This window comes from Aegilops tauschii, chromosome 1 (genome assembly GCF_002575655.3).
Source record: "Aegilops tauschii subsp. strangulata cultivar AL8/78 chromosome 1, Aet v6.0, whole genome shotgun sequence".
Classification (NCBI taxonomy): domain Eukaryota; kingdom Viridiplantae; phylum Streptophyta; class Magnoliopsida; order Poales; family Poaceae; genus Aegilops; species Aegilops tauschii.
In genome coordinates, this window is record NC_053035.3 from 308138700 (window position 1) to 308154210 (window position 15511).

At 47.9% G+C, this 15511-nt stretch overlaps 1 pseudogene; it reads right to left on the reverse strand.

Moving 5' to 3' along the window:
• Positions 1-11676: 11676 nt before the first annotated feature.
• On the reverse strand, positions 11677-15082 carry LOC109749673 (uncharacterized; annotated as a pseudogene).
• Positions 15083-15511: the final 429 nt, after the last annotated feature.

Genomic DNA, 15511 nt, shown 5'->3' on the forward strand with positions numbered 1-15511 from the left:
TAAACATCACATGCAATCAAAATATGTGACATGATATGGCCATCATCATCTTGCGCTTTTGATCTCCATCTCCAAAGTACTGTCATGATCTCCATTGTTACCGGCATGACACCATGATCTACATCATCTTGATCTTTTATCAACGTGTCGTCACATGGTCGTCTCACCAGCTATTGCTTTTGCAACTATTGCTATCGCATAGCGATAAAGTAAAGCAATTACATGGCACTTGCATCTTATGCAATAAAGAGACAATCATAAGGCTCCTGATAGTTGCCGATAACTTTAACAAAACATGATCATCTCATACAACAATTTATATCTCATCACGTCTTGACCATATCACATCACAACATGCCCTGCAAAAACAAGTTAGACGTCCTGTACTTTGTTGTTGCAAGTTTTACGTGGCTGCTACGGGCTGAGCAAGAACCGTTCTTACCTATGCATCAAAACCACAACGATAGTTCGTCAAGTTAGTGATGTTTTAACCTTCACAAGGACCGGGCGTAGCCACATTCGATTCAACTAAAGTTGGAGAAACTGACACCCGCCAGCCACCTGTGTGCGAAGCACGTCGGTAGAACCAGTCTCGCGTACGCGTACGCGTAATGTCGGTCCGGGCCGCTTCATCCAACAATACCACCGAATCAAAGTATGACATGCTGGTAAGCAGTATGACTAGTATCACCCACAACTCACTTGTGTTCTACTCGTGCATATAACATCTACACATAAACCAGGCTCGGATACCACTGTTGGGGAACGTAGTAATTTCAAAAATTTCCTACGCACACGCAAGATCATGGTGATGCATAGCAACGAGATGGGAGAGTGTTGTCCACGTACCCTCGTAGACCAAAAGCGGAAGCGTTAGAACAACGCGGATGATGTAGTCGTACGTCTTCACGATCCGACCGATCCAAGTACCGAACGCACGGCACCTCCGAGTTCAGCACACGTTCAGCTCGATGACGTCCCACGAACTCCGATTCAGCAAAGCTTCGAGGGAGAGTTCCGTCAGCACGACGGCGTGATGATGGTGATGATGATGCTACCGATGCAGGGCTTCGCCTAAGCACCGCTACGATATGATCGAGGTGCATTATGGTGGGGGGGCACCGCACACGGCTAAGAGATCAATGATCAATTGTTGTGTCTATGGGGTGCCCCCCTCCCCCGTATATAAAGGAGTGGAGGAGGGGGAGGGCCGGCCCTCTCTATGGCGCGCCCTAGGGGAGTCCTACTCCCACCGGGAGTAGGATTCCCCCTTTCCTAGTAGAACTAGGAGCCCTTCCAAGTAGTAGGAGTAGGAGAGAAGGAAAGGGAAAAGAGAAGAGAAGGAAGGAGGGGGCGGCGCCCCTCCCCCTAGTCCAATTCGGACTAAGCCTTGGGGGGCCGCAGCCTCCCCTCTCTCTTTCCCCTAAAGCCCAATAAGGCCCATATACTCCCCGGCGAATTCCCGTAACTCTCCGGTACTCCGGAAAATACCCGAATCACTCGGAACCTTTCCGATGTCCGAATATAGTTGTCCAATATATCGATCTTTACGTCTCGACCATTTCGAGACTCCTTGTCATGTCCCCGATCTCATCCGGGACTCCGAACTATCTCCGGTACATCAAAACACATAAACTCATATTACCAATCGTCACCGAACGTTAAGCGTGCGGACCCTACGGGTTCGAGAACTATGTAGACATGACCGAGACTCATCTCCGGTCAATAACCAATAGCGGAACCTGGATGCTCATATTGCCTCCTACATATTCTACGAAGATCTTTATCGGTCAAACCGCATAACAACATACGTTGTTCCCTTTGTCATCGGTATGTTACTTGCCCGAGATTCGATCGTCGGTATTTCAATACCTAGTTCAATCTCGTTACCGGCAAGTCTCTTTACTCATTCTGTAATGCATCATCCCGCAACTAACTCATTAGTTGCATTGCTTGCAAGGCTTATAGTGATGTGCATTACCGAGAGGGCCCAGAGATACCTCTCCGATAATCGGAGTGACAAATCCTAATCTCGATCTATGCCAACTCAACAAGTACCATCGGAGACACCTGTAGAGCACCTTTATAATCACCCAGTTACGTTGTGACGTTTGGTAGCACACAAAGTGTTCCTCCGGTATTCCGGAGTTGCATAATCTCATAGTCATAGGAACATGTATAAGTCATGAAGAAAGCAATAGCAACATACTAAACGATCAAGTGCTAAGCTAATGGAATGGGTCAAGTCAATCTCATCATTCTCTAATGATGTGATCCCATTAATCAAATGACAATTCATGTCTATGGCTAGGAAACTTAACCATCTTTGATTCAACGAGCTAGTCAAGTAGAGGCATACTAGTGACACTTTGTTTGTCTATGTATTCACACATGTATCAAGTTTCCGGTTAATACAATTCTAGCGTGAATAATAAACATTTATCATGAAAATAAGGAAATAAATAATAACTTTATTATTGCCTCTAGGGCATATTTCCTTCACATCCGGCCCTCCACCGTCTACTGTTCATCCAGCCCTCCACGGGGTCCTGTTCATCCAGCCCCAACCGGCTCGATCGATCGGGGTCCTGTTCATCCAGAGGCAACACCATGGGGTCCTGTTCATCCACCCCCACCGGGAACTGTTCATCCAACCCCCCTAGCAACGCTCACTGTTCATCCAGAGGCAGCATCGATCGGCTTCAGTTAGCAGCAGTAGCGAAGGAATCGCTCAATCGGGTTCAGTTAACAGCCATCGATCGATCGCTTGGGTTCAATAACGCGTAGCCTGCAGTGCAATCACTCGGGTTCAGTTAGAGCCCAACGCCTCGCACCCACGCGCGTGCATGTACGGGAGAAACGCGCATCGCTCGGCCCCGACCACCCACTGTAACTGGGAACACCCCGATATTTTCCTCGCCCTCGCTTCTACCACGGTTTTTTCTGTCATGGACGGCCCAAAGAATGTCATGCAGCTGCGTCTCCGGCCCGCCCAGGACAAAAAGCCCATTTTCTGTCATGATTTTTTGTCATAGAAGTAGGACCCCACCACATCTATGATGATACCGGGTTTTGTCACAATTATCGTCATAGAAGTGTCATAAGTATGACAGAAAAAAATTCGTTCGGCCCAAAATGTCAAGGATGTGTCTTTTTTTTGTAGTGCTACGACGAGGAAGAGGAGGGCATGGGAGACGTCGGCGACTTGAGTCCCATGAGCCGGTACGTGTCCAATGTCCTACTCTACCTCGCCGGCGACTGGAGCAACACTTTGAGGGATGTAGTCAGTCGTCAGACATGGGAACGACGGAGCCAAACATGCTCCGCTTAGATTATGTTTCGCGTTGCATGCAATAATATGAATTTGGGGCGTGTTTGGTTGCCCACATGCAGCCCAACCAGGCCCGCGCGGGATGTGCGCGGCCTGTTTGGTTGCCTGGGCTGCATGCGTGTTGTGGCCCGCATGGACCTTAAAGCAGGCCGCAGCCCGGCGCGGCCACGCATGCGAGGGAGTTGCACGCCTCGGGCAGCACGGGAGACGGAGGGGACGTCTCATAACTCCCCCCACTCTCCTGTCACCACCCCAGTCGCACTGTTCCCACCGCTCCCTCTCTCCCTCACCGCCCCTCCCTCTCCTCTCCTCCGATGGCTCCGCCTCGCCCACCGCCGCGCCATCCTCTGACCCCCGTCGACGAGCGCATCGCCAGCATCCAGGAGCGTTGGTTGGCCGGGCTCCAGAACTCGGGCCGGGACCTGGCGTCTGCGCTGCGAGCGCCGTCCCCCATCTGTTGTCGGCCACCACGAGCGTCGGCCAATGTGGTGTCGGCCGTTCCTGCTCCGCCGCCGATACCGGACCTCGTGGTCCTGGGCTCGGCGCCAGCGCCATCCACAGAGTCGCCGCTTCTTGGGACCCATTGGGCAGGGGGTTTTCTTGACCCCCGTCCAAGGGTTTTCTCCTATCGGCGGGCTGTCCTCCTCGACCTCCGGCATGGTGATGAGCACGGGGCCGATGCCGCAGGCCGTCGTCAGGGCCGGCTCCTCTGCTCCGCCACCTCTCTCCTTCCCGCCGGGGTTTTCACCCCGGCCTCGGTTCGCTGCGACTACGCGTGCTCCGATGAGTCAAACCCCCTCAATGCTTGCTCGTAGATGTAGATTAGGGGTTTATTTCTTAGGCATGTGCTAGTAGTTAGTGGATTCAATAGGATTAGATAGGATTCGAGTAGATCCGATTGGACGCGATCCCAATCAAATCCAATCAGACCGATCTGTTCTTGTTTTGTACAGTGTGTGTCCTAGGATAATTTTCTTCTGCTACTGCTAGTGTGTCCTAGGATCTGTGTTCATGCTACTAGCTGTGTTCATGCTACTAGCTGTGTTCATGCTACTAGCTGTGTTCATGCTAGTAGTTGTGTTCATGCTAGAATCCCCAATGGTAGTGTGCTTTGCTAGGATCTGTGTTCATGGTAGGGTCTTGCTAGGATCTGTGTTCATGCAGATGGCATGTTCATGTTCAAGCTAGGATCATGTTCATGTTGCTACATACATGTTCAAGCTAGGGTTTGTGTTGATTGTTATACGTGCATGTAGTAGGACCATTTTAGGATGCTGCCAAATGTGCATGGTTGCACATGGGTGCTATTGGCACTTGTTGTTGCTATTTTTAGATGTTTCCATGCTTAGGATAGTGCACCGATGAGTGGCAGTTGCAGAAAAGCAGATGCCACTGATCAGTGGGCTTGCCCAACAGCAAGTGCCACTGATCAGTGACATTTGCTCATGAGCAAATGTCACTGATCAGTGGCACTTGTTGTTGGGCAAGTCCACTGATCAGTGCCACTGATCGTTGACATTTGCCCAACAACAAGTGCCATTGATAAGTGCCATTTGTTCATGGGCAACTACCACTGATCAGTGGCACTTGCTGTTGGGAAAGTCCATTGATCAGTGCCACTGATCAGTAGCATTTGCCCAACAGCAAGTGCCACTGATAAGTGGCATTTGGCAAAGAGTTTGTGCACTGATCAGTGGCATTTGCTCTTGGGCAAATGTCTCTGATCAGTGCCATTTTGCAAAGAGTTTGTGCACTAATACTTGCCATCTTACCTGACAAGATATTGAAGACTGACTGGGATGTGGCGGGTGGAGGAGCTCAGGTGGTGGCCGGAGCTGAGGGCGCCGATGATTTCATCCCCATAAATAGGTGGCTCAGGACGGTGGACCTGTCTGGCAGGATCGCCTTCGTCAGCCTGCCTCATTCAAGGGGACGATCTCCGAGGCAGGGCCACGAGGAGGGGGCCCGGGAGCCACTGCGCTTCTACCAGCAGATCAAGGACAACGAGGACCTCGCCATGCTCGTCGTCCCTCGCAAGTTCGTGGAGGTGATGAACACCTGGCTGGTCATCAAGCGGCTCCCGCGCGTGGTTAGGCTGTCGGCGAACAAGCGGTGCGTGTTCTGGGTGCAGGTCCAGAACTTCGAGGGGCACATGGTGCTTGGCCGGGGCTGGAACTATTTCTGCCGCTGCCACCGGATCGTCCCCGGCGACCTCGTCGTTGTGCGCATCTCAGGACTCAGACTGAAGGTTCAGATCTACAACCATGACTCATCGTCATGTGCAGGTTTCGTTGCAGCAGGCACAACTGCGTTGGTGACATTGAGCATGCTATGTAGTTCAGTTAAGTAAGGTGTTAGTGTTGAATTTTTATGGTGTGCGGCGAGACTTATGGGTACTTGTGCTGGGAACTTGTTCATATTTTGGCCAGGAGCAGCACCCTGACGTGGAGCAAGGAAGGAGGATGCCCCTGCTGTTAATCTACACTTATGCTATGTAGTTAAATAGTTTGCTGTCATTTCCTTACTTGCTTTGTTTGATTTCATTTGGTTGCTTGCTTTGTTTGATCTCATATGTGCTTGCTGTTGTACTGATCATGTGGTGGTAAGGCCACCACATTTGAAGGGGTGAGCAGAACACAAACGTTGTTTGCAACCAAACAGCTGAAGTTTGCATCTGCTCACACCCTAAGCACAAAAACGGCAACCAAACAGCAGGGGGTAAATGCCCCTCCATGCGATGCAGGCAACCAAACAGATTCCGTCTGCTGCATATGAGGCTGCATTTCAAGAATCAGGTTGGTTGAAGATGGACATGCAATGTAACTACTGTTGCAAACTGCAACCAAACACGGCCTTGATGATTCAAAAATAAGGTATCCGATCGTGAAATTATTTTTTATGCGTTGTTCGATCATGAGTCCGCGGGCGTTTGGGACCGGATTTTAGTACCGTCACTGGGATCTCACCTGCCAACAAAGCATACGATCAAATGCCCTCACGCATGGTCCTGGTTGCGTGAACGCCCCGACCTCCCCCACCAATCAGCTCGTACCATGAATGAGAAAGGGACCACCTTCAAATCCCAAACGAGCATGTGTCGACGCCAGAGAAGCGCGCGGAAGAACCTGAAAATCGGAAGACAAAAGCATTCGTAAAAAAACTTCTCCCACGGTGGTGAGCCAGGGGGAGTCAGGGCGAAGGATCCCGTCGTAAAACGGCACAAGGGTGTGGACTAGGCTGCGCGCGCGGCCCTGCGGTAGGGCAGGGGGAACATCGGATACCGTCGTGTGGAGTCGCGCGCGATTAAATTACTGGAAAAACCCGCGGTTTCCACGCCTGGGATTCCCACTGAGCCGCCGCGGCCGCGAATTTCCGGATAGGCGCAGCGGCTCCCTGCCTCCCCTCCCTTGGCCGAGCATCGGATGCCGCCGCCCGTGCGCGTAGATTTATTCGCCAGGCCAGGGTCGGAGTCGGACACTACCACCCGCTTCCTCACGTTCGTCCTGTCGTGATCCCCCGACGTCGACGTGTCCCGCCAAGGCCAGGCGCCTACCGGCAAGCAGCAGCAACACCAGCGGCACCGCAGGCATCGCCGAGGGAATCCGACTCCGACTGCCCTTCCAAGTCCAAACACAAGGAGTTCGTTTAAAAATATGTGCCTGACAGTTACCAGTCTTCTTCATGGCCTGTGGTCTGCACTGCACTACACCTGTGCCGGTAGTAAAAAGGAAGCCGCCCTGACTCTGTAGAAAGTAATTATTTCAAAATAGTTATCCTTTATGAAGATTGGGGATTGGTTTCTCTAGAACATGGCTTCCTCATATTAAGATTGGTGACTGGTGATTTCTTTTACTCCGACGTGTTAATTCTTTTTTTGCAAAGAATGGACATAGTGCTACTACTAAGATTGATGGCGCTAGACCCCCCAAAAGAAAAAGATTGATGACTCTAGAACGGATCATGGGGAGGGTAATCCTTCCTTTGTTGGATCCGGTGGCAGCGCACGTAGTCGGATCTCCTGTCCGTGAACTGGTTTTTTTGCTTCTTACTCTTTTTTTTTCTTCAATTCTTTCACTTATTGATGAGAAGTTTGTCGTGTGGCCGCGCGTACTCGCCAGGGGAACCACAGTGATTCTCCACATGTGAACTCTGTCCTGCCGGCTGCGTACTTATCGCCAGGGATTAACTAGTGCCATTCGTTTCTTTTCTCCAGGGCAGTACTCCTACTGAAGTACGAGTATATTTTTATTTTTAGTACCCCAATTTTTAATCTCTGCAGATACTGGAGCAGTACTTCTTTCTGCGAGGGCTGGGATTTGTACGTGAAGCTTAAGGTAAAATGAACTTGAGACGCGTGGAATGGGTCATTTCTAGGGCACGTCGGCAGTTAATGCTGACAGTCACAGCTGGTTGCGTTTGAAAGGAAGAACAGGCGCGCACGTGTGGCGGGAGTTCACCACAGGAGGAGGCAGGCAGCTGGACTGAGCGCGGTTAATTCGCTGCACTGTACGCCGCATAGCTTTCAGCGCCCCGAGGGTGGTCCGGCGGGCCGGCCAATCAAATCCCTCGCGAGTCGCGAGCCACGCACGCGCGCGCACGTCCCGCCTCGTCGAGGAGGATCTACAGTGCGTAGCACCTGATCGCCGTCCGCGTCCGTGCGGTGTGGACCACGGCGACCAGCGGCGGCGGCGGCCTCGTCAGCCCCGCGTCGGTTGCTCGGTCCCGGGCTGGAGAGCTCGACCCGACCCGGCCTCTTTTTCGGGGAACCTTTTCGCCGAGCGGCACCGACGGATCACGCGGCTTTCGCCGTCGCCCCAACCTTTTCTGTCGGGATGATTTGGATCCTCGTGTTGCATTTAGTTTAAGTTCGAGTTGGATCCCCTCGTGTTCGGAATCGCGTGAAAGCGGAGAAGGGGGCCGCGAAGAAAGGAGAGAGAGGGAAATGATGGCTTTGTCATGTGGGCTTGTGCAAAGTCCATATCGCGTCACGTCGCCCTTGTCGAACACATGGGCTTGTCCGACGAGCTAACGAAGACGGAATGGGTGTCAAACGTATGGGCCACACTATTTATTACCAATCTCCTCCTGCTCCGCCCGTTAAGGGGAAAGCCCATGCTACTCTGATGTAAGGGCAACTCTACTACACTCACGGAAATATTACTCCTACCCCTCAAAAAAAAGAAGAGAGGAAAGATTACTCCTCGTCGTGCTCCTTGCTTGCGGAGCAGCATACCGAAAAAAAGACGCTAGTGAATTCAAATTAGAGTCACTTGCAGATTTCTTCAAATTGTTGTAGTGTAGTATTATGGTTTTTCAGTAAAGACCCCGACCTATAAATATTCACAACCCGGCTCATACGGGCGGACAATATTCACCTAAAGCCCTACGCGAACGAGCTATGGATTGAGGTGGTGGACTGAAGTGCAACCGAGCGCACAATTTTCAAAACAACCACCTGACACTAGCCAAACATAGGAGGCCACAGGAATGTCCGTAATGTGTTTCCATAAACTCTTCTGGCAAGTGTAGCATTGTTGCCGTGTAGGTCGATGAATATCGACCAAACACGCACCCTCCCGCAACGCATGCATTGTATTGGGCTGGCCTAGTACGGCTGTTTTATGTGTATTTCCCAAACGGTTTTGGGAAGCTTCTGGAACCTTCCCAAAGTGGGTTTTTTCCCGCGCTTTTTTTGGTTGTCCTTTTTCTTTTTTATATTTGTATTTTGTTTCATTTTTATTTTATTTTGTCCATTTCTTTTTCTTCATTATTTCATGAACATCTAAAAAATTCGTGTTTTTTTCTGAAATCATGACAATATTTCATATCACAGTTATTTTTTTAAACTCAGGAACATTTTGCAGATTTATGACTATTTTCTAAAATTGTGAGCATTTTATAAATACGGGAACAATTTTAAAATTCATGAACTTTTTGAAATACATGAACCTTTTTTGAAACTCATAAAAAATCATGAATTTTTTTGGAATTTTTTAAATCTGTTAACAATTTTTTAAAACCAAGAACATTTTTTGAAATTCAGGAAAAAGTATTTCGAAAAATCGTGATGTTTTTTTAAAATTTGGAAACATGTTTTGAAATTTGTGATGTTAAAACCGAAATCATTTTTAAATTCGTGAACAGTTCTTGAAATCCAAGAACTTTTTTTGAATCGCGGACATTTTTAAAAATTCGTAAACAATTTTTGAATTTCGGAACTTTTTTGTCGAATTTCGGATTCCTGAACATTTTTCAAAGTTAAAAAGGGGGGACGCCCCGGCCGCAGTTGGGCCGGCCCAGAGCACGCACACGCAGAGGGGGTGGGGGCGTTTTCCAGGTGACACGGGGGTATAGGTGCACTTGTCGGTTGCCGCGGCCATCTTCCCATGCCAGGTCGTGAGTTTCCCGGCTCAATACCTTGGGCTTCCCCTCTCCTTCCGGAAGAGGATCCTCAAGGCCGCGCTACAGCCGCTCCTAGACAAGGTATTTCGCTGGATGCCCACCTCGAAGGCCCACTTGATGGCTTCGTCAGGCAGATTGGTCCTCGTCAGATAGGTGCTCATCTCTATTCCCGTTTGCTGAAAGGAATTAAAAGATACATGTTTTCCAAGTTCGACAAAAGTTTCCTTTATACTTGAATCAAACTTTTCCTTTATATTCGGAGCTATACTTTTCTAAATCATCTACCCCTCAAACAAGTAACATTGAGTTGCTAAAAGCAAGCAAAAGTAACACAAGTTTGACAAGTTTTCCCTCCATTGTTGAATCTAGCTATTTGCATTTTTCATTTTAGTGAAACTCTGGTAGACATGGTGAAATTAATACTACTTTCACAATGTTACTAGAGATGCGGGTAACCATATTTTTGAATTTTTAGAGTTGGATATAAGAACTGTCACGCAGTGGCAGGCGAAGCAGGTTTTACAATTTGTTTTGCCCGTTACAACGCACGAGCATATGTACTAGTGTCTAGATCAAATAGTTTAGCCATTTTCTGTGTCATTGAACGACGGCAAACAAAAATGTTTACCCCTAAATGTTAGGACCAGAACTAAACTGAAGGCGGTTTGGGAGAGTCTGTATGCCGTCATGTATGCATGCGACAACGCGGACTCATCTAAATGCCCCTTCCTCCGCTGGGTCTCGAACAGTCTACTCTTCTCTCGGTGTTGTATTCATGTCGGTCGTGACCGGACACTGGTTGCCACATTCCGCATTGATGTTGGTGACCGACGCAAAACTCACATAGGTGCGGCGGCTGAGAAACCAACTCTGTCCGCTAGCGGACTCAAGCCACGCCGATTCTCCTACCCAGGCTATTTAATCCGCCAGGACACTGCCGTGAAACACTACACCCTACCTCGTCGCCTCGCCTCTTCTCTCCTCCGCACGCCACATTGATTGGCAAGTCCGAACGACAGCAAGTTGTTCTCTACGCGCCTATTTGATCAGGGGGTCCCTCCTCTGTGAAGCCAGAGCCCATCTCATCTAATGACGAGGAAAAACAACAACCTCCCCTCCTCTCCGAGGCCGCGCGGACGGACGAGGAGTTAGCGCGACAGATGGAACAACTGCTCGAGCGATTCTGCTATGATCGCGGTCCGGTGCTGCCCTCGCCACTGCCCCCGTGCGACCCATGTGTCCAAATTGTACAATGCTTCAAGGGGGGGGGGGCACCGCCCCTGCCACGCGACCACGATGTCCAAATCAGACAGCACGGTAAGGAAGAGACGTCATTCTGCCGCGCAACCGTGGCATCCAAATCGAACGCCACGTCAAGGAGGAGCCGTCGTCCCAGTCATGCAACGGTCTTGGCCGCGGCAAGGAACTAGGCCGCCTTCACCGCCCCGTCGGCAGTCGAGAGCCAGTAGTGCCCTCACCGGAGGAGTCGTCCTCCCAGCGATTGGTAATGCGCGCGGTCGCCTTGTCTACTACATCAGTGGTGGCGGCGGTGGCGTTGAAAGTGCATCTAATCTCCGGGTGGTTTTGATAATTCATCACAACATATATCTCATTAAACTAATGTCTATTCACAAAAATATTTCAGGGAAGTTCATTTTAGGTACAACAATTGGATGTGAATTTGGACCCCTCAAAATGCTAAGGACAAGTGTTGGTCAATGCCTCAATACTCAAATTTATATTTAAGCGATCGAGCACCTCCCTTACCTCTCCCCCTTGATCGATAGAGATTGGTGGTTGGCTCAAACTTAGGTATGACTGTTTCCAAAGATATTTACTTTCTTTCATACCGACTTGTGGGAAGAGCAACCTATGAGTCTATGACAATCGATATTCGATTAGAATGGACGAAAGCAGTCTTCAGACAAACATGTTACAGATGCTTGATTTACTAACCTGTCCTGATGTAGTCATTTCATTTAATAAACACGGTAGAATCTACTACAATAACACATATTCATTGCACGATACTCCACTAACATTTTCAACTTGCTAGAGGTATATCCAAGCCTTATACATCCAGGAGAGGGATATCATGTACTCCCTCCGTTCCTAAATATAAGTCTTTTTAGAGATTCCACTATAGACTACATGCGGAGCAAAATGAGTGAATATACACTCTAAAATATGTCTATATACATCCGTATGTAGTTTGTAGTGCAATCTCTAAAAAGACTTGTATTTAGGAACATATGGAGTACAATAAAGTAGATGGCGTTTGGACAAGAAAGCCAAAGCAGTAGCGTCGATCAGGATTTCTCTGGGACTGCATATCCACCTCGTCCCTTTATTCTGGAATCCATATATTTGAAATTTGTGATCATAAGATGCTCCTTAGTTTGTGTAGTCTGCAAGGAGAGCCTCAATAGCTGAATTCTTGGCATATACATCTTCATATCGGATTCGGTAGCCATGCCCTGGAAAGAGACAACTCAATAATCAGTGCAAGTTAAGGAAAAGCGAGTGAACCAAAGATCATAAATGACATAGTTTACGACGGTTTAGTGAGCTTAGCTTTTTTTCGAAAATAGTTAGCTTAGCTTATGGAGGGAGTATTTTTTAGTTAGTTTGTTCGGGGTCCGCGACAGTCAAATTTGAACTAAACCGCGACACTTATTTTGAAACGGAGGAAGTATTAGTTAATTTGTTTGGCCTTTGCCGCAGTTTTGTTTGTTTTGTTTGACCTTGTAGTTCTGTCGGCTTCTCGGTGTCCTTCTTCTAGTACGGTATGACACACATTTTGATGTGTGTTCAAGAAAAAATATGATATGGTTTACAAATCCAACAACGAAGCAGAATTTTGGTAGTAGTTCATATGTGCAGCATTTGAAGGTCTGCATACCAGGCAAAAACCACTCAAAATCTACGTCCAGTAACTTCCTGATGCTGTCCAGTTGCACACCCACTGCAAGGTTGTGAAGCAGACACATCAATAAGTGTCTTAGCGTATGATAAAATTGAACAGTGATCTTCAACAAATTAGGAAGGCTGGGAAGAAGGGAGGATTCTGCTACCTGATTGCTTACTGTACATCAGAAAGAGGTTTAGATCATCTGATTCTTCTGATTTTGCTACATGGTCACCAGTAAATAGTGCCTTCAGAGGTTTGTACAACAAACAGACTGAGCCCTACAAAAATGGATACATAATTAGAAATCATAGGGATGTGTTAAAGAAGATCAATATGGTGCCCAAATACGTGTTGCTAAGAAAGACCACTAAATACTCCCATGATTGGTACAATCGAGCTGCCTTGCATTTAAAAAGATTAGCAAAAAAAAAAAACTTGGTGCATTTCCCAACAACAAAAGAATATCATGCCATTATCTGAAATTTAAGAAAATCTGCGACATTTTTTTTATTTTTTTTAGAAATGGAGGAGGACCCCCGGCCTCTGCATCTGGACGATGCATGCAGCCACTTTATTAATTATTCACACAAGACCTTACATTACAGTGCAGTGTGATAACCCAATGCATTCATTACTTACAGTGCAGCCATAGTGCACCTATCTCCAAGCTTACCTCCTCTTTAATCCAGAGGCAAGAAGTAATTATTTAATGTAATTTCATTCATTGAGTTCAAATTCTTACTTCGGTATGCCCTGGGGTATGGATAAGTTCAAAATCAGTTCCAATGTTCCAGGGGCCATTTCCAGTAAGTTTCCACTCGACATCAGCAGTGATATCCTCCACCTGTATCAGCATGATGATTATTGCAGTAAATAATCAGGACAAATATCAGGCAAAAAATTACAACACTCGGCAGTTGACATCAGCAGTAATAGGCTCTACCTGTATCATCATGGTTATTGCAGTAGATAATCAGCGAATACAATTTTAGAATTACAGTATGATTCAAGTACCCTTAGAACATGATTTGTTCAAAATGCAAACCATTCCAACACTCCTAGTTTCTTTCTACAGGTCATTGTGTTTGTGGGGTATAGAAGGATGAAGAGAGAAAGGTGCAGTTCTGTGCTTAAGGCTCTTACATCTCCTGAATGAATGATTCTCTCGCACTTTAGCCGCTCGGCCCATTTCCGATGATCCGCCACATCATCACTGTTTGATGACAGGTTAGATAGACAATCTTCAATCTTCCAAATAAAAAGGCGGTAAACGCATAAATAAATACAGAATCGTGTCAGTCTGAACATACATGTGAGTCAGAAACATGTAACGTGCTCCGCCGAGCTTCTCAAGCTGGTTCGCTAGTTTCGGCGTATACCTTGGGCTGAGAACAAAATAAATGATCAGAAAATCTACAATTAATATATATAATCGATTGTAGTTTCTGAATGAGACTTGATAAGTTGATTTTGTCAATTATCAGAACATCGACAGCGAATATACCTGTCAATCATTATGTTCCCTTCCGGGTGAACTATAAGGTAAGATGTTGCTCCATATGAGTTCTCAGAATGGTAACCACAGAGGTAAACTCCCTGAACAGACAAGCAGACAATTTATTATTTTTATGCTAAAAGACTGAGAAAAGAGAGAACATATATGAAAATGTTTATACATACGGGAAGATCGTCGTCGATGGGGAGAGGGAATGTGTTCTGCACTTGGAGAATGTCTTTTGTAGGCTTGTCAGTGTGGATAGAGCCTGTAGGGCAAGAGAGCAAGGCCTGCAAACATACATGGAAATGTCATGATCTAGTTGTCCAGTGACTGATCATTTTTGATAGAACAAGAAGGAAATCCAGTAACTTTACGAGGATTAAGCATTACTATGAACTAAATTAGGTGATTGGGTGAGAGAAATACCATCAGTTAATTATTGTCTGGTGTTGCACACCGAAGAAGGCATTTTAATTACAGTGGTCAAAGATGTTACCTGCAGTGCCTTGGTTCTGATTTCCCCGGAGGTGGGTTGCGCCGCCACGGCGGACTGGTCATCGACTCTGTTGAACACCTCCGGAGCATCCACCTGCAGGTGGCGCAGTCGATGCACCGGTGATCTGCACACCAAGACCCCGTCAGCTGGGACGATGAGGACGAGATCGCATCAGCATCAGCATGACTGCATGAGGGAGCTCACCGACGAAGAACTCGCCGGACACGTTCTGCGGGCGCCGCCTGCTGTCGAGCGCCGGAGGAGGGGACACAGTGGCGCGTACCATAGAGGTGGCCCGTCGGCGCGGACGCAGGTGAGCCGGCGGGGCGGCGAGGGATGCGGCGGCGCGAAGGCTGAGCGCCATGGCGATTGACGGGTGAAGTTTTCGGTCTCTAGTACACTACACCTGTGAGATGAGCCGAGGCGAGCTGAGCTGAGCTTGTCAGATAATATTGCTTCTTGAGTTGTGCATTTATTAAGAGCAACGTGGGTGTGTGTGTAAACTCAATCAATCAAGATCTTCGGGGTCAGCATGTGACGCCATCGCTGACCGCACACACTAGAAACTTATCAGACTTGAGGCACAAGCAACTCGAATTTTTTAACAGGACAAGCAACTCGATTCTATCAGCAGACTTTGTTTGTTGCTCTCTCTGTTCACAAATACTCCCTCCGTCCGGGTTTATTGGGCCCAAAGACCAAAACGCTGGAACCAAGGCAGACATAGCAGTTCCCGTAAAAATCTCGTGCTTTGCATCTAATCAAACCGCATGGATGGTTTGCCCTCCGTAATTAATTGCAGCGGTTGCTCCTAGACATGCATGCTGTGCATGCATTGGTTGCATGGTAGTGAGATTTATGAGCCCCGGATTC